This window comes from Excalfactoria chinensis, chromosome 1 (assembly GCF_039878825.1).
Source record: "Excalfactoria chinensis isolate bCotChi1 chromosome 1, bCotChi1.hap2, whole genome shotgun sequence".
Taxonomy (NCBI): domain Eukaryota; kingdom Metazoa; phylum Chordata; class Aves; order Galliformes; family Phasianidae; genus Excalfactoria; species Excalfactoria chinensis.
In genome coordinates this window covers 88,078,754-88,105,816 of record NC_092825.1, presented here as the reverse complement: position 1 = coordinate 88,105,816, position 27,063 = coordinate 88,078,754, and the positions used below count along the sequence as shown (strand labels likewise).

The 27,063-nt window shown below is 39.6% G+C and overlaps 1 protein-coding gene across 3 annotated transcripts in view; it reads left to right on the top strand.

The window, feature by feature from the left end:
* The first annotated feature begins 12,445 nt into the window (after positions 1–12,445).
* The window catches only part of HTR1F (5-hydroxytryptamine receptor 1F), a 113,449-nt gene continuing 98,831 nt past the window's right edge, over positions 12,446–27,063 (top strand). For 2 of the 3 annotated variants that reach the window (XR_011904020.1, XM_072339905.1), the window contains exon 1: positions 12,446–12,880. The gene's annotated coding sequence lies outside the window, so the exon portion shown is untranslated. Of the gene's footprint in view, positions 12,881–24,343; positions 24,437–27,063 lie in introns of those variants that run through there. The other variant, XM_072339914.1, reaches the window with a different exon arrangement.

Sequence of the window (27,063 nt, the reverse complement as noted above, 5' to 3'; positions counted from 1 at the left end):
GTAGTGCGCTGCACAGAGAGAAGAAACAGCAAGAGACAGCGTTTCAGAGGGTCAGACACCCAGAGAGGCACCCCCAGGCAAGCCCCATGCACTGCAGCTGTCAGTCTTCTGAATTCTTCCTTTCGACTCAGTTGATTCTATGATTCTCACCTCAGTTTCTGAGGCTGCAGCAATGCCAAATTTCCCTGTTAACACTTATTTGTTAAGCTTTTGTTAGAAAAAGGCTACTAGCAATTCACAGTCTCAGACAAGTGCTTAAAGCAAGTGTTATGACTTATTTCTAACTGCTTGTTCATTGAAAAACATTTGCAAGGAATTGGTTTTCACTCTTTAGAGGGGAAAAAGCAGGAGTCATTTCCAGCAATGCAAACAGAATGAATTGCGGGAAAATGCACTACATTTTATTAAGTTATAAAAATAAGGCAGTTTTATAGTAGTGAAGTTCATTTTTCAGCATCACGTTGTACTGAAGAAGCTGGTCTACTGTTTCCAGACTTCAGAAAAAGGGGGAGGGACATGACACCAACATTCTCCAGAACATCAGAAATAGGTACTGAATTATAAGAACATTAATGCAGAAATCCATTTATTGGCAGCTCTTTTGAAATTAAATTATTTTTGAGTATTTCAGCCACCATTCTAGCATGTTTTGTTTCTCCAAAATGGATCAATAAAAAAATTAATAACAAATATTAAGTAATTGTATCATTGCTATAAAGGTAGGTATTAATTTATTCAAAAACTTTGTTCTCACCACCTTGCTTCTCTTCTCTCAAAGGGTTTAGCGAACAGTAGCATCATGGTAATAAACTTGCAAACAAGTGTTTTTACAATCATCTATGGATATTCTCTTATGATCTTTCCATTAAGAAATGGCTGACAAATCCCAATAATATTTATTTCTAATTGTATTCTAGGGCACAGTGTTTTGATCCACATTGCGAGCATTTTTTTATATGATTTAACAGGTCTAAAAAACTAATTATAAAATAAGCATTTAATGTTAGCCACGGAAGCATGCAAAGCCAAAGGAGCAAATCCCACGGATATTTCACATGTCCCTGCATACACTCCAACCAACTAGTAACTTTCAACATCCAGAGAACACCCACATACAACTATCTAAAGAAAGCAGGAGTCCTGCAGCAATTTTCTACTTCATAGAATCATAGAATCATAGAATCACTCAGGTTGGAAAAGACCTTGAAGATCATCAAGTCCAACCGCAGCCTAACCAGTAGCCTATCTCTTAAAAAACAACCACAAAACAATACCACAACAACAAACCTCTGCTAAATCATATCCCTGAGTACCACATCCAAGCGGCTCTTAAACACATCCAGGGATGGCGATTCAACCACCTCCTTGGGGAGCCCATTCCAGTACCTAACCACCCTTTCTGTAAAGAAGTTCTTTCTAATATCCAACCTAAACTTGCCCTGGCGCAACTTGAGGCCATTTCCCCTCGTCCTGTCACAAGTCAGTAGTGAGAATAGACCTGCCCCACTCTCACTGTAAGAACCTTTCAGGTACTGGAAGACAGCAATAAGGTCTCCCCTCAGCCTCCTCTTCCTCAGACTAAACAGCCCCAGCTTCCTTAGTCTCTCCTCATAGGGCTGATTCTCCAAGCCCTTAACAAGCCTCGTTGCCCTTCTCTGGACCTGCTCCAGTACCTCCATGTCCTTCTTGTGCTTCAGTTTGTGCTGCAATTAACTCCTGCTCCCGCCGGCTGCTCTTTTTTTTCTTCTCTTTTCTTCTTCTTGTTTGGTTTTTTTTTTTTGGCAGTCCCGCAGGACGCCCCAACACAGTACTTAATGAACTTCATAAAAAATTGACAAGCATATAATGTTTCCTGTTGACTTTTGTGTGGGAAATCACAGCCTGAACATCTGATTAATCAGCTGAGGCAAGTGCTGGGTCAGCTATGGGAGCACAGGTGAGAGTAATCTAGCTGTGCTCCTGGAAAGGGTGGAGCTTGACTCCACCTCCTCTAAGACCTCATTTAAGGGCTGACCACCACCAAGGCAGCATCTCTTGGAGATTGTTCCCCAGTGGAGACTGCTCCAGCTTCTCCAGCCAAGGCATTGATATTGGTGAGTTTTCCTTTGCATATAACCTTTGAATATTTACCATCATCTCTGTATTAGCCACCCCTTACAACTTTTCTTTAAGAAGTTACAGCCTTTTTAGTTTTTATGTTCAGCATAAAGTTCTTCTTTAAATGAATATACATTACATTGTTTTCTATATTATATAAACAGCCCTTCTTAAAGATCTGCATATTCCAGTTCTTCACGAAAGCCTAAGAGAAAGTGAACTTGAAATAAAAGGAGAGCAGGAAAAATCAAATGGATATGAAAAAGATTGTTATAATTGAGAAGTATCTTAGGGACAATGTCTCAGTAATACTGCAAGTGATATTCTGAGGAATCTTTTAAGTTTTTTTGAAACACATGTTGGAAAGAGTTAATGTAACAGAACAGCTTTGTTTAGGCAAAAAAAAGAAGTGGAAACAGGTGAGTGCTAAGAATTTTGCCACTTCAGCAAGATGTTACCAAGCCTTTCTGTAAGCTTTCATGAACCACTTTCATGAAAGTGGTTACACAGAAAAGGAACCAAGTGACAGAATAATGTATTCAGAAAATGCTATCATAGGGATAAGTTGTTTCAGAGCATTGAAGTATTTGATTATCTATCCTAATTCCAAACATTTATCTAAAGCCTTATGGTAAAATGTAATTTCACCTACTCAAAACCATTCTCAGATGAAGCTTCAACTTTGCAGAACAGACTTATCCATCCCATGTTATCATTGTTAGCACTCAGGTTCACGTTACCCACTCATAACAACTTCATAGCAACATCAGATGTTTTCTCATCATGAGGGGCAATATTTATAACATGCATAAAAAGAACAATTACTTTGACGTTTGAAAGTCAGAGAGTGGCAACACTGTCGGAATTGCCAAAGCCAACAAAACCAAGCCACCAGAGCACCTAGAGCTCACCCAAGATGCCCCTGGATAGCACTGCAAGACAGCCCCTAGAGATAGCAACTTCATCTGCACAAAGCTTCAGAAAGATATGAGCATATAAGCCATAGACCATCTTACCTTGACTTCATTTCAACATATGAGAGATGCTGCAAATTCAGCTGTGTTTGCCTTTTTCTAAGCACCCATCAAGCCTAAACAGTACAATTTTATGCATGAACACTATTCTTGCTGGAGGTCTTATCCTGTTTTAAGGGCTAAATCACAGCACAGAACAAAATACCAGCTTGCCCAGAAGGACTACATTTGCATCTGAGGCTCTTTTTTTCCTTTTCAGAACAACCTGCTTTACGGAAGAACAGAGACCAATAACTCACCTAACCAAAACAAGCTGCAGTGATTTTAGCCCTCCCTCCTACCAAACAAACTTGTCTCCCTTATTTTTGCCCCTCTGTAGAAGTCACCTGGCAATTTCCCAGTTTGATCTGATATCATCAAAAGCCAGATGGCTCCCCCTAGACCAAAAATAATATCATTCCACATTTATAAATTCAAAATAATGTGATTTTAGGTTTAAGAGTATTTTTTAACTGCAAATACTTTCCCTAATAGAAACTTTTCCACATGTTGGGGTAGGAATTTTCTGTGTTCCTGGGTGCACACAAAAGTTCAGGAAACCAGCCTGCAAGTCATTTTGTCAGACAGCAAAATCCACTTAAGAGGCATCTTGGTTCTCACCTCAGACTTTCCTTTTTCCTTTGTAAAGATAGTTTCATAAAAGTAAAAGCAATCAGAAAATGGTTAAAATTCAAAAAAAAAAAAAGTTGCAGCTGAACTTCACACAGGAAAGGCTCACTATGAACTAATGATTCACTGATCTCTCCTATGTCAGATCAGTCTTAAGATCACAGATGTGACAGAATATCTGATCATGTTTTACTATTAATCCTAAACATTCTAAGACATAACAAGAGTAGAAAGCAAGAGCTACTCTTAAGTGTATGGAAATGATTTTGAAAGGTTGTCTCTACTAAATGTTAAGATCAAAGGTTTTATTACAGTTGGAAAGTAAAAAGCACTCACAGTATAAGAATTATAGAGAAGAGTGTGTCTCAAAGGGCTTCTTTCTCTATGAGGAAGCAAGTGAAGATCTAATGGCTAGTGGATGCATGAAAGAGTTCACAATTTAGAAGAGATACGAAAATACAAATGCAAAATGGAAGGAGAGAAAAAAATACATAGAAAAGTAACTGATTCTGGGAAATCAAGGAAAACATTCAGAGCTCCAGGGTGACAGAGAGAGCCAATCACCTCTTGAGAAAAAGGGAAGTGTTAGTAATACAAGGCAGAAAGCTTAAGAGAGTTAGCTAGCTATCAGGAAATGCACAGATAAGCAATGAAATAAAAGAACTGTCAATAACTTCCCCAATATTTTTGTATTTAGAGAAAGACAGCTGTCAAAAATATTTTCCTCCCTCATGAATAACTGAAAGGCTGACTGCAATGAATTTTACCAGTCTTGGATTTTGGGGGTCTCATGAAATAGCTGGATGATCAACATAAGTCTGTGTTTGATTTTAATTTTTATACATAGAAAAGGGGCTAATAAGAAATACTTCTGAATTATAATTGCACCATCACTCACAAAGTTACACTGAAATATTTGTTGGAAAACAAAGACATAATCAAGTGATTTATAATAACACAAAAGTACTGCTTCTTGTACCCTTCCAGAAGAACTTCTTATGGTCTCCAGTTTATCTGTATTTTGAAAGAATATGCTTATCCAAGCACATAAGCATACACATTGGTGATGGTCCTAAAATGTGATTTACATTTTTAGAAGTCAGGAAATTGATAATCTTACACATTTCCAGGAATGAGTCTTGGTGATAAAGCTGTTTTTCAGAAAGCAGGAACTTCTAAACTATCAAGTGATTTAATTCCATAGTCTATATTCACACAAATCCTGCTGGCTCTTACTCAAAATAATTTGAACAATCAGCCAGTATAAAATACACATTAATGATGCAAGAAGCAATTTCAGCAACTTGATCTTTAAAAGCAAATATTGTTGTGGGAAAAATGCATTTATTTAGAAACTATTAGAATGTTTGCCTCATCTACTCTTCCATAGTCTCACCTGAGCTCATTTCATTTAGGAACTATGCAGTCACTGAAGTTTCTTAATAATGAAAGATGCAAAACCTTTGCAAAAAAAGAACGTGTCCCTGGGCTTTTCTTTTTCCCATTGAATTTTCTAAATATGCATACAAGCAGCAAAATACAGAAAGACTCAAAGAAATCTGAGCAAACCCTGATATTTAATCTCAAATTAAACATTTATATGATGCAGTCTGTTTACTTTTCAGTCAATCAAAACCACCCTCAAAGATCTCCTTAAGAGAACAAACAGCAATTTAGTGCTAGGCTGCACTGGAAACCTATGAATATCTTCCTGGATTAAAAAGGATAAGAATAGGGGTTGAGATTTTTTTTCAAATCCTGCACTCTTAATGGAAGTCAGCACATGGTGGCAGCAGCAGTGACAAACACTGATTTATCCATGAACAAGGCCTTCTCGGTCTTATTCAGTCAAATCAACACAAATGTCCACCAAAGAGTATAAAAGGCCTTCGAGCAAGAGATGCTGGACTTGACACACTAATTAGATGTAACTGGGACAAATGTATATTCACTTAACTATTAGTTACTGTTATGCTGCTGTTTGGTTTTCTTTTTCTGCTCTTTCTCCAGTGTGCATCTTAATTGTATTTTTAGTAAGATTACGTATTCATCTCCTCAGTCCTTCATGACAGATAAGATTAGCTTTTCCTTCCTACAGATTACAGATTTGACTATTCATAAGATTTGGGTTATTAGACCCACTCTTTACAACACTTGTCAAAAATTTCTGTGAAAATTACTGTGCCCCACAGGTTTCAGTAGATTTTTCAATAGATCTGAATCAGAACATAATCAACCTGCTTACTGAAGCAACTGCCATGGGAAGAGATGAAAGCTGTTTGTTATCAAAATTCTGGAAGCTTATTGGTGAAGCTTCAGTGAAGCTTATTGTGAAGATACAGATTTCTGCATGGGAACCTGACTGAATAAAGTGCTCTTAGGAAGTCCAAAGGGAAAGACTGATGTAACATCAGAAGGTGTTGTAGTACAGAGTTTACCTCTTGCAGCTAGTATTCCTTGCATGTTCAAGGATTTTGAAATGTTGTGTGTGAACTTGATTGAGTGAGGGCACAGATTTCTAGAACTGATAAAATAGAAGGGATGTTCTTCCTTATCTCATGTAGCTGTAAATTTTCTTTCCTCTATTCTCCATAGCTCTCTTATCCCCATTTGATATACTGTATATTATTAAACTCTACTATTATTACTGTTTAGCTAAAAGTGGCTGAGCATCAAGAGGTGAGAAAGGCCCAAACTGGAAGAAGTGATTGTCACATACCAATAGTATCTGGAGCCCTTGTACAGTAGATCCTTTCTTTCTCTTGGGTCAAAGCTTCCAAGTGAAACTTTAATAGAAATGATTTCTAATAATAATAATTTGAAATAAATAAATCAGGAAGACTGAAATTAAATAGAAAGAAGAAAAGGTGGTGCATTAAACAACAAAAATCAAAGGAAACAGAGAAATGACATAACATGGCAATAAAATAAAATCAACCCCATAAACACAAAGAAGAGAAACAGATTACAGAAAAGGCAATGTCTGGAGAAATTAGGAGAAAGAAGAGTAAAGCAGAGGCTAGTCCATATTCTTTTCTTCAACTAAAATTGCCTTAGGTTATGTTGAAGTGGAATTAAATAGATTTTTCCTTACCGCACTTCTATGATCACTGTTCCCTCTGTTACTCGCATTTTGGCACATATTTAAGAAGATGCTATGCTTTTCTTTTGTCATTTTCAGAAGTTATCCCAGTGCCACTGAGCTGTTTCTTTTATTCAACACTTCCACATCTCTACAAGTACTACTGACAGCAGTAGCTTTCTTGATCACCATTTGTGCAGGGCATTTCTCTTTGAGGGAAAGGGAGATACTCCTTTTTTATCATTACTGAGCTGAGTACTGAAGTTGCTATTTATGTTACTGTTTTGTACCCTACAGAAAGCTTTTTATCTTGATATATCAGTTCTAAACAATGACACTATTGCCTACATAGCTGTAAGCATGCTGCATACCATTGCACCCTCCAATTAGCATTTTTTCCTTTGGCTTATGAAACTTGTAGATTTCCACTTGCGTACTGCTCTGATACTTGTCTATGAGTATGTGCAAGCATGATCACAGCATCTGACAGAACAGCAGCACCCAGCCAAGCAGAAAATACAATTTCCAGAAGATAAAAACATGCATTCCTAGAGACAACAATCTGCCCAGTCTGATAAAAGTAGGTACCTAGTAATTTAGCAGGGGAAATGATCAAGATTTCTCTACTGGCTCTCACCTAAAGATTTCCCCAGACCCTTATGTTCTTTGTTATGAGTAAAAATAGATTCAGTACTTTCTAAGAAATAACAAATCTACCTAATCTCTTAGGCAGTTATCAGTTCAGATAAAGACATTTTTACATAGACTCTAGGCTTTAGAAAAAAGAAGAAAAAAAAAAAATGAAATGTGGAGGACATCCTCACTTTTGAAGGAAGGTGGAAAGCATATGGATCTTTCTGTCTTCTGTAGTTCTCACTACATGAACGTACACATTGATATATGTTGGCTTGAAGAATTCCTCTAAAAAACTGTGGACAAATGGAATGGAAGCTACTAAATCTAAGAGAGATTAAACTTCTCTCTGATATAATCCAGTTGTAAATCAGAGCATCAGCATCCAGGGAGCTTTGGTTTCCCTCTCAGCTTTATGTCATATTCAGTTTTTATGCTCAGGAAACTCTGTAATTAATTTTTTTGTTAACATTATGTTTCATGTTTTCTTTCTATGAAACTTGACACTTGGTTCCTTTTTTATTGTACCTCATGAGTCAACATTCATTCTTTTTGAAGTCTCAGCCCATCTTTCATTTCTCAGTTACACACTACTGTATATAGAATCGTTAAGGTTAGAAAAAAACAGCAAGATCATCAAGTCCAATCACCAACTCACCCAAGCTGTGACCACTAACCCTGTTGCTCAGTGCCACATCTGTATGGTTCTTGAACACTTCCAGGGACTGTGACTCTGCCACTACCCTGGGCAGCCTGTGCCAATGCCCAAGCATCTTCTTTTTCTCCCTCTCCTAATAGAAGTTTCACCTTCTCCCTTTTCCAAGAGGGAGCCTTGGTCTTTCTGTTTTCCTTACAGATTTGTAATCTGCCAAGACCTGCCTCATATACCACACTAAAGCTGCTTTGGGCCATGTTTGAGCTTTATCCAATGCAATGAGAGAAGGTATGAATACATCGAGTGTAAGTACTGTTTACAGAGGGTAAACATTTTCACTTTCCCCTGCCTGGATACACAGCAATGAGATATACACATTTTGTTAAGCAAAGATAATCAGATGTTTTCCTAAGCAGTAATCTTCATTCTCACTTAATAGTCAGACTTCAAGGGAGGTGAGAGTGCTTTAATTAAAGGTTGCAAACAAATGGCCTGATTTTGAGAGAGGCTGAGCACCTGGTACTGCAAACCACAAACAGTCTGTCACCGTTCCTGCTGACCTGCCCCACCGACCCTCATTATGGGCACAGCATAGCATGGCAGCAGCAATGCAAGGCAGAGTCAGAGGCTAAATTCCTTGCTCTCTAGACACGGTGATATAAATAATGACACCACAACCCCTGTCATCTGAAGTTAGTCAGACATCCTCACGTCATATTTTATCCCAAACATGTGGTTATTTATAGTGAATCAGAAGGGGCAAGGACATCAGTCCCATGGTCACCCTGAGACTTGGCTACAGCTCCCAAAGATGACTGATGCCAATTGCCAGCAGCTGCACTGCAGGTTCACAGCATGGATCTTCTTGCTTCTCATGTCCACTTAGCCACATGCTGAGCCTCTGAGAGCTGCTCTGAGGGGTCTGTTCTCCAGTTCGGCCTGTTCTGGATCTCTACATTATGCTGATTTGGTGTCCTCTCACACCAAGGAAGCCAGGATGTACTTGGTCTTCTAGAGCTCTTCTAAGAGCAGAGCAGCACCAATCAAAAAAGCACTCATATCTGCTGTGATACTGGCTGCCTCAGCCAGAGATGTTCTTCTCTAAGGCAGCGCAGCCCTAGAGACTGAGCAGTGGCTTTTCTACTTGCCTTTCACAAATACAGAGGGAAGAAACCTCATGCTCAGCTGATGATGAGCAAGTAGTGTGCCCAAGTGGCCAAGAAACCCAGTGGCATTCTAGCTTATATATATATATATATATATATATATATATATATGTATACCAAAAGGAACAAGGAAGCAATCATCCCTCTGTAGTCAGCCCTGACGAGGCCACATCTTGTGTACTGTGTTCAGTTTTGGGCCCCTCACTACAAGAAAGACATGGAGGACCTGGAGAATGTTCAGAGAGGGGCAACAAAGCTCGTAATGGTTCTGGAGAACAAATCTTATGGGAACTAGCTGAGGGAACTGAGATTCTTTGGTCTGGAGCAGAGGAGGATCAGAGGTGACCTTATTGCTGTCTTCAACTACCTGGGGGAGGTTGGCTGTAGTGAGGTGGAGGTTGGCCTCTTCTCCCATGTAACTCATGATAGGGTGAGAGGGAATGGTCACAAGTTGCACAAGGGGAGGTTCAGGTTGGACATTAGGAAAATCATCTTTGAAACAGTAGTCAGAAGCTGGAATGGGCTGCCCAGGGAGGTGGTGGAGTCACCATCCCTGGAGATGTCCAAGAAGGATTTAGATGCTGTACTGAGGGATATGGTTTAGTGGGAAATATTGGTCATAGGTGAATTGTTGGTCTGGATGATCTTGAAAATCTTTTCCAACCATGGTGATTCTGTGATTCTGTGATTCTAAGAAACTGGACTCTCATCATCACTGTGGTGAACATTGTTTAGAAACAAACAGGACTGCGATCTTGAATTCATTTAATCTTTTTTTTATTATTATTATTTTATTTTTCATCTAAAAAATGGTTATCGGCATAAAGTTGCTCAGAAAGGAACTAAAATGCATGCAGTGATGGCACAAAACTCATCAGTATTCTACATCCACTGCTCAGACACCACAGCAATGTATTAGTTGTTTATTTTAAAACATTCAGTTAATCTTCTATTATCATTATTATTACTGTTTGTGCTGTCATAGTGCCTTGGAGCCTGAGTTCAGGATCATGATATTAATGAGACAGGTTCCATGGAACTCAGAACAAAAAGTTGGCTCCAAAGAATTGAGATCAAAGTATGTAAGCATAGGCCTTTCTCCCCCTAGTAACTGCAGTGACCCTGAATGCAACCATTACCTTTTCATTGGCCTGCAGATTTTTCAAGTACAGGGGTTCAAATAGGTGTATCTCATCTAATGAAAATATCAGTTAAGAAAAAAATTGTTACAGCTGTTTGACATTCAGTTTGAAACATGAGAAAACAAAGCACAAAACAAACAAACAACAAAAAAAAAAAACAACACCCAGAAGTTTAAGCCAATCAAGAAATGCATTGTATAACTAAGTCCATTGGCTAGTGCTGCCATAGAACAGCTTGCTGAAGGGACATTGTGGATACCAACATAATAAATGTGTTCACAAAGGGAGCAGTGCCTACACTTCAGGAAGACAAGAGAATATGCAGGACAAGGCTGCCCAGGTCACGTACTTTTCTCCGACCTGCTACCAGCTTTCCTCTGAGAGGAGATAATGGACTTTGAATGACTTCCTCTCTGACCCAGTATGACTGCTCCTATGTAAAACAACACAGCAGAAAATTTACTCTCAGAAATAAGCCTTAAATTGCTACCTGTCATAATCAAAAGAGATATGCCATTTCTTGCCACCATCAAAACTATTGCTGTCAGACACAGCAGCTGGCCAATATGTTGCTGTGCTGGGCAGGGACAGCTTTGCTCAAAAAAAAATTGCAGTCTGAATCTGGGCAATGTTTTAAAACCAAAAGAACACACAAAGCACAAAGCAGCAACAAGCAGTTCCCAAGTGTGTTGTGAGCATCACACCACAGGAAGCAAGAGGCCATAAGGAGGTATTTGAAGAAGGAGCTGGAGGGATTACTTGCTCACACTGTGACAACCAATACTCCAGCACACTGTTTTGGGAATTACTGGAGAATTTCTGCCACTATCAATGTCACTCAAGCCCTTTTCCCTAGGATAAAATCTTTTTAAAGGTTTACAGGCACTGCAGAAAAATCATATACTAAATTGTCTGCTCTAGAGAGGCACTTTCATATCCTCCATTAGGCTCACTGTAATGGCATCAATTTAAGTCCAGAAGCAGACCACAGTGCGAATGCAGGTTAATAATAAACAGTCGTCTCCTACTCACCGGGAGCAATGGACAGAGCAAGACCATTCTATTTAACCTCTTTTATTGCTAAGGTCACTTGTATAATTAAAACTTTATTCATTAAATCAAAACTTGTCAGAAGATGCACTCGATTGGTGGCTGAGGGAGAAGACTTTATTCAGTAGAGCCATAACTTGCAAAAGATAAAACTGCATTCAGCTCATATAAAGCTGGAACCTTAGAGGCCTGCAGAAAGACAAGCCCTAAGCAGCCACCACAGGTGTTGTCAGATGCCAAATGACCAAGGGAGACTGCCTCTAAGGAGACTGATGGAATTACATTGTGGCCATAGGATGAGGGAAAGTGTTAGAGTTGCTATCTACACAGGTGTTCTGGCACGTAGGGGTTGGTTCACCCCAAATATGTTTCTGGTTTGCTTCAAAAGCAAATACTTGTGTATGCAGAGATCCAAGAAAACATCATATCTCATGAAATGATGAAAGGACACAGAGTTTACCCAGTACCATAGTAAAATGTCCACGAGGAAAGTCAATTGCATGCAGTGTAAGAGGAGCAGAAAGCTGTACTTGCATACAGGTTATCCACATTGTGCTCAGTCTTCTGGGATGCCAGACTAGAAGCAACTGCAGGAACATGTTGCACATGCAGGCCCAGCACTGAGTGCCAGGAATGCAGAAGAAAGATAGTAAATAGAAGCACAACTGCTGGTCTGTGCTGCAGAGCACAGGGCTCACCCCACGGATAGCAGTTGGGTACCTTCAGTGGCAAAGTACTGTCCATTTCCAGATATCCTGGTCTAAACACACAGCTTTGCCAGACGGTATGCAGCCGTTGCAGAGAGCTGAGCACATATTCCACCTCAACACCGCATTACATACAGCTTGGTCATAATATCTGGGAGGAGGATAGCGGCACTTCGGAGGATCCAAAATCCCGCGGCAGATGAGAGACTGATACAGACTTCCCCTCCCACCCACTGCTTCGGCACAAGGCGGAGACTGAAAAGGCGGCGAACACGCAGCATCCCTTCCACCAAGCGCCGGATAGCCGGCGTCCACGCGGGGACGCTCGCCTTGTCCGGCTTAGCCCGTGGGCAGCCCCCGGGGGCCGCGGTGGAGCCGCTCTGCGCCGCCTCCCGGCGCCCACCTCTCCACTCCGCCCGGCGCGCAAGTTGCGCGGAGCCGCCGCCTCTCTCAGACCTGCGGGAGCAAAGCCGGCGGAGTTTGCTCGGCAGATACCTCCCCTTCCTTCCCCTCTCCGTGGGTTTTATTTTTTAGCTCTTCGCTTTTTTTTTTTTTCTTTTTTCTTTTTTTTCGTTGGGGGAGCCGTGGCTGCTGCTTTGCGCTCCGCGGCTTGGATGCGTACGGACCTGTCCTCGGGGAAACAGCTCCCGGTGCTCCCACAAAAACTCCAACCCAAACAAAACGCCCACTTGGATAATTAAAACGGTAAATCCTGCTAACTTTTCATTATCTTGTTTGCTGCGCGCTTATATCTGGAGAGGTTTATGGCTTATCTGGCTTCTTTCCATCATTCTTAGATTTTCATTAATTAGCTTCTCTGGTAATGCCGCTGGAGAACTTGAAATATTAGGGCTTCAAACAGAGCAGGACACTTCACTTCTGCTTTATCATAAAGTTGGACTGGGGAATGAAAACCTTCCTAGATCATACTATGCTTGCAAATGTGTTTACTTGTTTTATTGACCTGATTGTAGATGAGATATTGTGTGGTGGAATCTCTTTTGCTTTCCCTTTGCTTAATTTTTGCTGGTGCTATCTGTACAGTGTTGATACGTGTATGCTATGCACATGCAATCTGATATGCTGACTGACTGTGGATGCTGGCACTCACATCTGAAAATCCAAGCAGGCTTTGAATCCTTCAGCTTATAATGTTAACAAATGAACACTCACCTGTTTTCATCTTAACTCCACTTGTGGATGCTGACAAACAAGGTCACACCAAACTACACAAGTGATATTTCTCAACCCTGCAATTACTTAAGCAATAGAAACCTGCATAATTGGAGCAGTTTGTATATCGTAATCTGGCAGCCTTTTGTTTGAGAGATTATTAATTTCATACAGTCACCATAATAGTTGAATGACTGATGGCACTGCTGGGCGACCATTAGCTCTCTGCACATTATAAAAATCTCTTATTATATCTCTTTGCATTGTTAGACAGCATCATTTCACATACATTCATGCTATTAGCTATTTTGTTCTTGGAATAGTAACCCAGCAGATGTTTACATGAGGAAAATAAAAATGAGAAGTTAGTTATTAAAAACAAACAAAACAACAAAAACAAAATGTAGCACATATATACATGGAGATGCTCCTTTATCCTCATAAAATAAGGGAAAATATGAGTGAGACAATCAGTTGCACAGCTACTAAATATGACTGACCTGAACTTGAATCCACAGTGTGAACTAAACTTCTAAGTTTTACTCTGAAAAAGAAAAAGCTTATATTAGTGTAGACTGTGCAGCTCTTTGCTGATTCTCTTCTTTCCCTTTTGAAAAGTCGTATTGATCTGCATACTTGTACATACAATTGTATACACTATTGCATGAGCACACATACCAACCTGAGAGAAGCCAAGCACAAGACTTGCGATTCCAGTTTTCGAACCACAGAGGTCTTCCAACAGTGGTGAGGAAAAACAGGAGAGATTTACAACACTGAATTTGGGCACATACTTTAGGGACCTTAGCTTGGAGATTGGTTGCATTAGTCAAAGAAGAGAAAGAGAATCCCACATGCCCTTCAGCGTGCCTAGCATTGGTTTTTGCTCCAAACTGGTGCTCCCTGTGTTTACGCCTCTGTCTCAACTTCTGTTGTTGTTGAGAACAGGGGAGAATGTCAATTAATTGTTAATTTATAAACCGCTAAATGTTAAGATCTATTGATGCAAGAGGCAAAAAATTAGCAAAGTTTGTATTTTTTCACAAACATGTGCTGCTCTGTGCTGACACAAGACACTCAATTTTCTGCAGTGTTGAGCTGAAAGGGAGTTAGCAAGCAGGGAGCTCTTGCAGATAAGAGATGAACACTGAAGTGACTAATCAACAACACTGCTCAAAGCGCTAGCAAAGCCTGGGAATGGTACTGTCTGAATGCTGCAAATGGTACAGCATTGCTTGTTTTAAGGTGCTGTAAGCACACTGCTCTTGGTACCCCAACCTCTGCCTCTTCACTGTTACTGTTCACAGGCAGGATTGTGTCTTGTTTCTATTACCTGATTTCATAAGTCTGGCAGAATCACTTTATCATAAATATTTGAAAGTGTCTTCAACTCAATTCTGGAGGCTGCTTGTAGAGCCAAAGATGGGAGGAAAATGGCAACCAACTCTAAGTCATTGGCAAATTTTAATACAGTAACAAAAATAGTCAGAGATTCTGTTTTCTTAAGGAAAGAATAGTTGGGCTTCTGTTGCTTCTGTTTTTTCCCACGAGTTTTAATTCTATAGTTCTTCAGAGAAACCTTCAAATATGCACAACTAGATTTCCTCCTTCCATCCTTCCTTCCTTCCTCTCTGTAGGCTCCCAGTTACCTGGGACAGATATCCAGACAGCAAAAGAAAGGGCTAATAGAACAAACTCAGGCAGGAGGCACTCACTGCTTGCAGAATGATTTTTCAGTACTGAGATTCCTCTTGAGCTGCATTACAGACAGAAAGGGCTTATACTGCACATGACATCTCTTAAACATTTACAGATATTTTTGCCAATTGCACATCTGAGGGTGATATATCACCATTTTAGTGTTTAAGAAGACATCGGTGATTAAAACAGCCCTCTTATAACCTACTGATGCATAGCTGCTCGAAGTTACAACTGAGGTTATGGGACCTGAAAGAGTAGGACTTTTTATTTTCTTCCCTAATTTTCTTTAAGTTATTCACTGGAATATGCCATGTCCTGTCAGATTCTGTGGCTTGCCCCTAGTATTAGTCCTTCACCCAGAAACAGAGAAGAAATCGTTGTAGCTTCAGAAGGAAAGGGACACTGATTTTATTAATTGAAAATATTCTAATATCTTCATCTTTTAAATGATAGTCCATGTGTCATTTGACCAGTGCTCACCTGCGGGTGCCCATTTAACCTGTGAAAGAACTGTAGAAACTGTTGGAAGTATACTATAGCATCCTAAGTAAGTAATGTTAGGTATATAGTATAATGCAATACATTTTTACTATTTGATGGATCATATCTGTTAAATTTTTATGCATTTTTTTAATGTAACATTTTTCCCTGCAGGATTTCTCCATAATTCGTGATCACAAACAAAGGTTACAGACTCTCTAATTTAAGCTTCAACTCTTATGGCATTTTTATACAAACACTCATTTACTTTGTCATGGTGTTTAGCAAGATGGATCAGTCAATGTGATACATTATCCTGTAGCTACTGTATGAAGTGATTCTACCAAAAATGTGTCTGCTGGTTCTATTTTTTTTAATTTTTTCTTTAGTTTTTGCAAACTGATTATACATGTGAGACACAACGTTGCCCTCTGCTACTCTTATGTTTCCAAATTCCATAAAGTCTCCAATTGTCAGAGTTTCAATACAAGAACAAAACAAAGAATTTTTTCCAGTTGACGGTGGATGTCTGCGGTGGAAAAGGGGGAACAAGGCAGCTACTCCTGGCAGATGGGCAAGTCCCTTAGTACATACACCTTTCCTTTTAATTAAAATCAGCTTATGCTTCAGATTTTAGGAATGTGTGTGATACATACTTAATTCTGTTACTTCCATAATGCCTCTTCTTATAAACTAGTAATTTAGCAATGGAAGGAAATTGGTTGTCATCTCCTTCACACTTTCTCCTCGTTCTGTTTTCCTTCAGTTCCTGGAGGAAGAAAATGCACATGGGAATATAAAAAACTGCACAGGCAGAGACATTCTAAGAAATTGGAAATTATTTTTGAGTTCCCCTTGCCTATAGTGGGGGTGTATGCTCTTATAATTTGTGAGGATTACTCAGATGTGGAAAAGTTATAAAACTGGGTTTGATTCTTACAGCTGTGCATCTCTAAGAATGCATTTGCAGCTTTTCTATCAGAAAAGAGGCATGGATCCTGAGACTGAAGACTGGATAGCCAGCTCTGTGAAGCAAGTATGGTTTGTTCTATCATGACGTATCAGCAGCTCAGCACCATAAAAGACCCAATTTAAAGTCTCCCATGCACTGGTTTCATTGGCAAATGAGAAGATTTCTGTTAACCACTAACTGTGATTTTGTCTTTAGGAAAACCACGCTAGCAAGTAGCCTTGTTGAATAAGTCTAAGTATCATTTTTTATAGACAAAACGCAAGCTGAACTTTGAAAATTTTGCTTTGAGGGACAAACAGCCTAAAGTTGAAGACGTGATTTACCACAGTGAAGAAGTGGACAACTTAATTAGAATTTTGATTATTATTCCCTAGAAATGCTCCATTGCCATTCTGTGCCTAATTCACTGTGTTCTGTAAGAAACTCTTATTCCACTGAGTTCAGTGACAGTCTGACCATTTCAGGCTTTGAACTGTTTTTCAGTCAGTGGTGAAAAATACACAGATTTGTTGGCAAAACAGTCAGACATGAAGTAGCAAGTCATCTGGCCCAATAGCAGTCACAGCAATTATGCCTTAGATGGTAAACAATTAAAAAGTCGTTGTCCACCATGCGGAATATTGCACTGTGTACATAGCTTGTTCTCTCAAGATTGTCACTATGAGGTGTAGACAGGGACAAAGGTAATCTATCTACCCGTTTGTGAACCCATGTGTGTAATATATGTTAAATATGTGTATATCGATACAAGCACGTATACCAACTTCAAGGAGCAAAACTTTACAACAGTGAAGGAACTTTAGGCTCTGACCTGCTGGAGAAAGAGGAAAATAGAGTAGAAACAAGAACTAAGAGAGTCACAGAAAGGTCAGATCCATTATGTAAATTTAGGACAGATTAAATGAGAAGGACTGAACCGGCTTACCTAACTCAAAAAAGCTACTGCTTGTGCAGCAATAAGAAGTGATTACAATTTGATGGATGTTTTATGAGAAAGCAAAACCAGGAATTTCTCCAAAGGGTACTTTGTGCCTATTGAAGTGTGTCTGCATTTGGCAGTTTCCCCTGGGTTGATGAAAACTTCCCATCCCTGCAGCTATAAATCACAATCACAACTATAACAAATTTTTAGAGAATTTTGACCTTCAAAGTAGAATACATGAGCTTTAACTACTGTACTTGTAACTATGTAATCAAGTCTGCAGTAACAATTCTGGGCAAACAGATTAGAGTCAGAAGCCTCTTCTCTGGGAATAAAAGTTTATTTTAATTAAATTTCATTCCTTTTGCCCTCAGTAACACTGACTTCATATTACTGTCTGTAGTTAGCTGCTATAGCAGCATAATGATGAGAGAAGAAGAGTTGGCTTGGGCCTCTTCGTGGACAGAAATGCTAAAAAGTTCTTTGCTTATTACTTTTTACCTCTTATGGAGGACACGATGCTCAGTGAAACACTCAGGGTCAACACAGTAGCATGACTTCAACATCACACTGCATTTTCTCTTTTCCTTCCAGTCTCACCACCTTCCTTTATCTGACAGCAGCTAGATTTCAGGCAGACCATGTTCTCCTTGTCCTCAGCTGTCTGAGCTTCCTGGTCTTTTGAATTCATGGACTGCTACTGATTGTGCTCACAATGAAATGCTCTGACACTGCCTTGACTGAAAAACTTTCTACGTGGGCAGCAGTAATTACCACAGCTCTTGTTTATCCTCCAGTTGCAAAACCAGTGTTTATAGAACACATGTAGCAGAGCTAATGCAGTATGTAAAAAAAAAAAAAAAAAAAAAAAAAAAAAAAAAAAAAAAAAAAGCATTTTCCAGCTGTACACGCAGATGATTTCTTTGCATCATAATTATATTCCTTAGTTTGTAGATACATAGAATTGGACCATAACTAGATCCCTTGATGAAGAGTTGATCATTGGAAAATGGAAGAAGAAGAAAGCATTCCTATCTCTTCATCCTGCAAAAACACTGTTGATTTAGCACTAAATCTCTTTAGTTCTTTTGTACTAAGCATAAGATTATCTACGAAGTCCCATGTAGAAAAATGTAATTATCATCTGCACTTATTATCTTATCCTTGGATTTGTGTTAGATGATAAGAGATCAGTATGGCTTAGCCAAGCCACCCTATTAGATGGTGATGCAATACTCTGCAGAGTAGCTAGCTCACTATGGTGCCCATAGTTCACTGAGCCATGGAATAGAATGGAGTGCTCTTGAAACCAAAAGAGGTAAAATTGAATTGGAGAGATCTAGTATCAAACAGAGAGGCTTACTATCAAAATATGATCATCAGGAGAGATTTCAGGCTGTGCTCTGTCTTGACCACTAGAGAACATGAGCAGATTTGGACCACGTGCAGCATTATACTAAGATGCATCTTGGTCAGTTAATAGTATTTCCCTCCAGGTGGTGTTATATTAAATGCTGGTAGCTACAGGACAAGCCTCTCATGTTGCCACACACACAAAGCCATAAATGTGGCTTGGGTGAAAATATTAGAAGGCGTGTGTACCACAGACTAGAAAACTTTACTTAGAAAATATGTCTTATGTCATTATTACGACTACCATCAAGATGCAGGCTGTGCAGGAGACTCTCCTGGGTGTCATTTAATGTTTTAATTAAATTAATAGTTAATTAAATTAAATTAATAGTTCAATAATAATTAGTATTTAATTCTCCCTTACCAGTCTAGCAGAGGGAATATATTGTACACTTTGTAAGTGTGCAGGTGGTATTATCTTGACTTGGAATGCAAATTAGTTGAACAATTCAATTAGACTTCAAAGTTGTTTTTTAAGAAATGTAGCTCAATAGAATAAGTAGCAGGAACGGTCTTGGGCATGAACAACCAAGCATGTAAACAGATCAGGAAGGACTGACCAGTTAGAGATTTACATGCCAATGCACGTGAATGGGAAATTGGTAATCACAGCCTGAACCTCTGATTAATCAGCTGAGGCAAGTGTTGGGTCAACTGTGGGAGCACAGGTGAGAGTAATTGAGCTGTGCTCCTGGAAGGGGTGGATCTTGACTCCACCTCCTCTAAGACCTCATTTAAGGGCTGACCACCACTAAGGTAGCATCTCTTGGAGATTGCTCCTGGGTGGAGATTGCCTCAGTATTTCCCAGCAAAGGCATCCATATTGGTGAGTTTTTTTTTTTCCTCACAAATAGCCTTTTGAATATCTGTACCATCTTTGTTACCATCTTTGTATCATTCCACCTTACATCATGTCAACTATATTTCAGAATTGATTCACGTCCAGATGATGTAACTGGCAGGCTGCTTTTGAAGGACTGCTATGTGGTCATTTACTTTCCCCATCTGGACATGGGAGGAAAAGCAAGAGGTTTCTCTGCCAGGTAGGGCATGAGGGCATGTGGGGAGCCAAAGTGACCCCAGAATCTCATGGACAGGCACAGCTCATGGGACCTGAGCAGGGCAGGCAGAACCATGCACAGGTGATGGGAGCCACTGACAGCCCACATGGTGAGGGGATGAACCAGGGTCATCTGGGGAGGGTAGACAGAAGCAGATGGTGACACTGATGTTTTTCAATGACACTGAAAAAATCCAAATAACATAATTATCCACTCACGAAAACAGGAAATTCAGTCTTTAGACGTCTAATATCATTTTGGTCTTTGTAAAAGCTGCATTTAAGGCTGCTTATTTCTTTCCTGGGGAAATGACTTACATTCTGTCCTCACTAACACTTGTATCTACATAAACAATATTCTGTATTGGGCCTGCCCAACATAATGGCATCATTACCGTCTCCTCTGCACTAAGAATTTTTACATTAAGGCTATAAATTAAGCTCTTTCTCACTCTGCCTTTTACTGAAGGCTTTTATTTTTTTCTTTCAGTCAACTCTCACTCCTCTCTTGTACTGTGGGGCATATTATGAAATTACCTGAATACTGACACTTGTTGGTGGCAAAAAGGCCCCTGATGTTTTGGAAATGATGAAATGTGTATTTATTTCCTTTTGTCTAGACCACAGTGGTTGTGTGTATGTGTTTGTGTTTTTTTTCTATTAATGTTGTGGGGTTTTTTGTTTTGGGGGGTGCTTTTCTAGTTTATGTTTAGAATAAGGAACTATTTTCCATTATGATGGAGGACCTATAGGGATATGTTTACACTCACTTCCTTCATTTGTTCTCAAGTCCATATCTCCTGATCATTGAAACTGCATCAGTGCTAGTTTGTTCCTTCACCTTGCTTTGGAGCAAAACCAACAGTGTCATCCAAGACAATAAGTCAGATGTGGATCTGGAAATTATTTGCTGAGGAGATCATATCAAATAAGTACAATAACTGAGACCATACCCAGATCTTTCTGTCCTACATTATTTTCTCTGCTGTACTCCCTTTGAACGTTTAGGGCTCACAAACCCCCAAGCTACATCCATGAACATGCATCCCCCTTGAAATTATGTTATTATATCTGCCATTTTTGGGGGGGTCATTCCTCACACAAATTCAGCTATTTCAAACCATAAAACCTCTGAAATAGTAATAATATCACACCTGTGTTAGGTGTGATGCAGTGTGGGCACAGCTGCCTCCACTGCTCTAAATGGAGATGAATGTGTGGGCACAGGCCACGCTGCCTCTTGGGATAGGGATCAGGGATCTCTCAGCAGTACAGACATCATTTTCCATTTAGATATGCTTGTTTCAGGCTTAAATTTTCTGTTCACATTTTGAATTTCTACACTGCTGTAGAGATACTAAGCTTTCTCCTGAGGAAAGCAGATAAGGCTCTTTTCACTAGGCCAAGCCAGTTACTGCTAGACTGATGACAAAGTGAAGAAGCAAGATGAGCAGACTAAAGTGCCTCCATTAGATTTTGGCACAAAAGTCAGTGGTATTTTGAACCATCTCCTAAAGGCAGATTTGACCTAAGAAGTCCTATTTTTGGCTATAATTATGAAGGAAAGACAAGTGAAGGCTTAAGAATAGTCTTGTTGGCAGCAGGTGCTGTTATGTGGTGGGTTTTCCAGATCCCTACGTATAAGCAAAGAATGGGAGTTTTCCTGAAGTGGACACTTTCTGGAAAATAAACTGTTCTTCTGTAAAGCAGTTGCCCAGTCTCTAGAGAACAGCCTGTGTACATGATATTGTGACAGGAGTTGAGAATTCCACAATGAATATCAATCCTTTGTAGTCACCTAAAAACTAAATGTCTCATCTTCGCTTACTTATGTGATCTTTAATCACTGGCTCTGTGTGTATATTTTGTTTAAGATGACCTATTAAGCTGTCATCCATAGTAGCTGTTTGACCTATAACAGATAACACCATCAGGAGAAACAAATGCTAAAACGGAAACCAGCTTTACTTGCTAGTTAACATTTCTAAAGGTTGCTACTTGGCAAACACAAACTCACACAGAGGGCACTCCTTAATGATCTCTTCTTAGTGCACTTTTGTTTCATTTCTCTATTGTCATTTAGAAAGTAAGGCTTCCTGCTCTTTAGCTTCATCGTCGATCTTGTACTGAAACTATTTACTGGCTCTACTGGCAGTTTCTTAGGCTAATGGTACCTATCTTTTGTTATTTGTAGCTGCATCTAAGAAATAAACAGATCAGGTTTCAGAGAAGGCTCCAGGAAGAGTTTATTGTGGCCTTCCAGTACAGCTTATAAGTAGGGAGAGCAACATTTTAATGGTCTGAAAGTGACAGGACAAGGGAGAATGTCTTTGAACTAAAAGAGAGGAGTCTTTAGGTTAGAAGTTAGGAGGAAATATTTCACTCAGAGGGTGGTGAGGCACTGGCAGAGCTGCCCATGGATGTTCCAACCCTGGAGGTGTTCCAGGGTTGCATGGACCCTGGGCAGCCTGAGCTGGTGGGGGGCAGCTTTGCCCATGGCAGGGGCTGGGGCTGTGTGCACTTTGAGAAACCCTTCCAATCCAAATCGTTCTTTGATCCTATGACTCTGTGATTATGTAAGTCACTTTAGTCACTTCAAAGTACAGAATCACTCCAATAGAACAATAACAAAAATAAAGACAGAGACTGAAACTTCATCTGTTTTTAATATAAAAGTACCAGTAAAATATGAATGAGGAAAATCAGGTATTAGATAGTAATATTCACTGTTGGTTTGTTTTGTTTTGTTTTTGTTGTTTTTTTTTAAGACATCACCCTTCCAATTCAGTTGCTGTCTCAATGGTGCTTATCACCAGTTACCTGAGAGACTTCTGTCTATAGCATAATATTTAATTTCAGGAAAACAGTCATTAATTTCTAATTTCAAGTTAGAAGAAAAAAAGTTAGGAAAAAAAAACAACATATCAATCATTAATGACAACTAGGTAAAATTCTGAATGTAACAGGAACTCATTCTTTAAAAACAGAAGAGGCATCTTGCACATTTTTAGAGCAATATAGCACAGTATCCTGCTGTGAGAAGAACTTCTGAATCTTTAAACACAGTTTCTTCCTTGGGTACTGGTGGGAAAGGGGGAGAAAGCAGAAGGAAAGGTTAGGTTATGAAGTCAAAGAGAGTAAGAAAGAAGAGTGGGAGGAACTGTCACTCACACAAGCAGCCCTCAAGCTCAATTAGGTAGGAGAATTTTGTTGAGGTACAAAATCTGCAGTGACACTTAAAATTGAAAAATAAAAATCTTAACTAAGGGATGCTGAACTCAAGAGCAGAACTGTGTTGTTTTGGAAACATATTCTGTCACCCCCTCCTGCATTAAAACCTTTCTTGTCTGATAGTGAATTTTGTCCATTTTTTTTTCACTTAGTAGTTGGTAGCAGTGTTCATGCACCCAGCCAGAGGCAAAGATCATTCCTGTCTCTGACAGACTTGATAATCAGAAACAGATGTAGTGACATTTGTACCAGCATTTCAAGAGGGTTTTACTATGTCAATTAACTAGAGAGTGTCTCAGCCCATGGGCAATGGGGAACTGTAGGGCAGGATGTTGACCTATGGACATTAACTGAGTTTCTAAAACCATAGATATCTATCTACAACTTTGTTTTCAAACTTGTGTTTTGCTAAATAGTCGAAGACCAGGCTTGTGGTCATTAGCTCTGTGTGCCTGTGAGGGAGGCTTATAGAGAGGCCACATGGAGTGCAGAAGACACAGAAGTATCACTGATGCTGCCTGGATTGGTCACTGGCTTTAATCACAGACAGGGCTGGAAGGTGCTATGGTAGCAGACTGCAATGGACAAGGAAATCAGCATAATCCCACTGCCTCCTTTGCTTATGGTGTGGCTCTGTTAAATCAGGATTGCTGCAATGAGCCAGAGCACAGACAATCAAGGTGAGCAGCTGCTGCAAATAGAAGAGGCCTCCAGAAACTGCAAACCCAAGACACTATGGCTCTGCCTGAGTCATCTTCTCTGTCTGAACTGTTTCCACAGCAGGAGCAGCCTAGGTTGTCATCTTTCTGGCAGCTGAATTCATTTCTGCCTTCTTTGCTAAGATTTCACCTGGCTGGTGAAATCAGTTTCTCCCATTTCTTCAGCACAAATAATAAGGAAATTGCACAAAGCATAGTAATAGCGAATAGCTGTGGCAGCACTATTCTTTAAATGATGTTCTTAAGCTTTGGGAGAAAACAGGGCTTACTTTTCCTTCATCAATAAAATAGCCAGGCCATTTTGTACTGCGCAGCAATGCAGTTTTGACAGGGTACATCTGGGGCTACAGAGAGCGCTCAGCTTTTGATTTAATCATCTTACCTCAAGCCTGACAATTGGTTTTCAAAAAAAAAAAAAAAAAAAAAAAAAGCTGACTTCCATTCTTCAAAAATAAATCACGTAGTCTCAGCTGAGTCTCCCAAGGGAAGAATGAATCTCTGCCCAAGCAGCCTCTCTGGGTTTTGATGTCCGTACTGCAGGACTGGGTATCCGTTCTATTGTGGAGAAAACAACAGAGCCTAGGCACAGGTATGTACAGTTGGCAGACACAAGGAGATGTCTTTTATTAGGACCAAATTAATTCTAATAAACAATACATTACACTGAATATTTCAAGGAAGGTATTTTAAATGGTGGGTTGGTTTTTTGTTTGGTTGGTTTTTTTTGGTGTTTAAAATCATTATTATTTTTTAACTGAAAGTCAGTGCAGCTACTCTTTTGCATTAGCTGCTCTGTGCATCTGCCTGTCACTCTTGCTGTGTGAGGTCTTCCCAACTTCTGGACCGTTATATGTTCTTACATATTAAGATTAAGGTTGATACTCAAAGTGAAGAACTTGTGGAGTCTGGGCAACAAGAGGAAAATTATGCCCTGTGTCTTTGATTGATTTAACATGCTGAAATGAGCCTAAGATACTTAAGAATCCTTGATTAATTCACTGATACATTTGATTTTAAAGGAAGATTAATATTAGGAGAAAATGAGGAAAAGTTCAGCCAAATTAAGCGAACAGCTAAAAAATAAAATCAAACCCACAGCTTTTTTTTAAATAAGACTCTCAACAGCTTTGCATTAGACTATAGAATACAAATGTTTCTTCTGCTAATAGTATTTGAGCAAAAATAGATCAAGTTCAGATATTCTAAATATCAGGGCAGTAGTTGTTTGAAAGACTTGCCTGTTAAATGTTTTGATACAGAATGTTAGAGAACTAGATAAAAGACATAAAACATAGAAGTAAGAATAGGAGGGAAACTATGCTGTGTGTGGAGAGAATTTGTTGCCTCTTTCTCCTTTTGAAGAGCAGTTGCAAACGTGCAATGAAGTCAAGAGTCATTCAGCAAGCACAACCCCTCTCACCAATCTACTATATTTTCTTCATGACAGTTCTGTATTTATCACTGACATTTAATGGTATATTGTACTACTGTGGATTTTTTCAGAGTTCATTTTTTTGGCAGAAGAAAGGATGGTTTTGATTCCCCTGTGCCTGTCATGGATGTATCACAAGCTTCATGGTGTCTTCCTACTCCAGCGTTAAGATTTATATTCTCTACTGAACAGTTTAAATAATATGTAAACTTGCAGCATAAGGAAGTCTATCATATATGATACATAGAGGGAAGGCATGCCTGTTTCCCATGCACTTTTCAGCTAATAATGATCTTTTAATCAGTCTATGAGCATGGAATTTTCCATGTATCGAATAGTTCTGCTACAGCACGGAAAGAAGGTAGTTACAAAAGAATGACAGAATTTTTTTTTTTTTCCTAATAATTTAGCAGCAAGGAAGCATGTTCCAGGTTCAGCTTCCTGCTCTTTGGGACACTCCCTTCTTGCAGCTCCATTCTTCACATACCGCAGAAGAGAAGCTAGCACTTAGGCTTTCTTGCTGTTCTCAGACTTGAAGCCACTCAACAGCTCTCCCAGCAGCTTGTTAGGGCACTCTTTAAGGTACAGACAACCTAATTAAAACCCCCTTTTTTTCCCGTTTAAGAAGGCCAGCCTGGAGAAGAGAAGGTTGCGGGGTGACCTCATTGCAGCCTTTCAATACCTGAAGGGAACTTACACCCAGGAGGGGAGTAAACTCTTCGGAAGGGCTGATAATAGCAGGACTAGGGGAAATGGTTTTAAGTTAAAAGAGGGAAGATTTAGGTTGGATGTTAGGGGAAGTTTTTTACTAGGAGAGTGGTTAGGTCCTGGAACAGGCTGCCCAGGGAGGTTGTGGATGCCCCGTCCTTGGAGGTGTTCAAGGCCAGGTTGGACAGGGCTCTGGGCAACCTGATCTAGTAAAGGCATATGTTTGGTGGCCCTGCTAGGCAGGGGGATTGGAACTACATGATCCTTGAGGTCCCTTCCAACCCGGGTCATTCTGTGTGTGATTCTGTGTGATTCTGTGTTGGCAAGAGTGCATGTTGGAGCTGCATTACCCTTCCCCAGCACCAGAAATTAAGAAATACAGTGTCCAACATTTTTGGATTTACATACAAATGAAAAAAATAAACATATTTTTGGAAAAAAAATATGTATTTTTTTCCCCTTAATACTCATCATTAAACATCATCTTAAACAGAGGTGCTGCTCTTCTCTAAAGAAAACCTAATAGCACCTGGCTTCCACTAGTTGTATCACCACAGTCTGTAAGATGGAAGAGTGTCTGTTCAGTTCATCCTACTCCTTCAGAGAGTGGTAGATCTATGGAGAAAACCAAGGGTGATACAGTAGACCAGGGTTCTCAACTCTCATCTTCCCAAGTAATATGGCAATGGTATTGACTTCTTGGGTGTGCAGTGATGCTAAGCTGGTGACCTTCTACACAAATTGTTACCAGAACCATTGCAATGTTAATGGCAACTTGTAACAGCCAAAAGGGACTTAGTCCAGCAGTTTGATTGGGATTATAGAGATTGTTTGTCGCAGTCAGAAAATTCATGAGAACAAGCTTTATGTAGAAATATCAGGAAAAAAAAGAGTTTGGCCAGAGTTTATCTGGAGAGGGAGGAAAAAAAAAAAAAAAAAATGAAATGAAATTAAAATGCATGAAGATGAGAAATTAATTTATTTTTTTCTAATCTGATTGCATCTGTCTGCTGAAATCCAACTTGTAGCACACAAGAAAGAAGTACACAACAAAGAAAGAGAACAAGGGGAAAAGT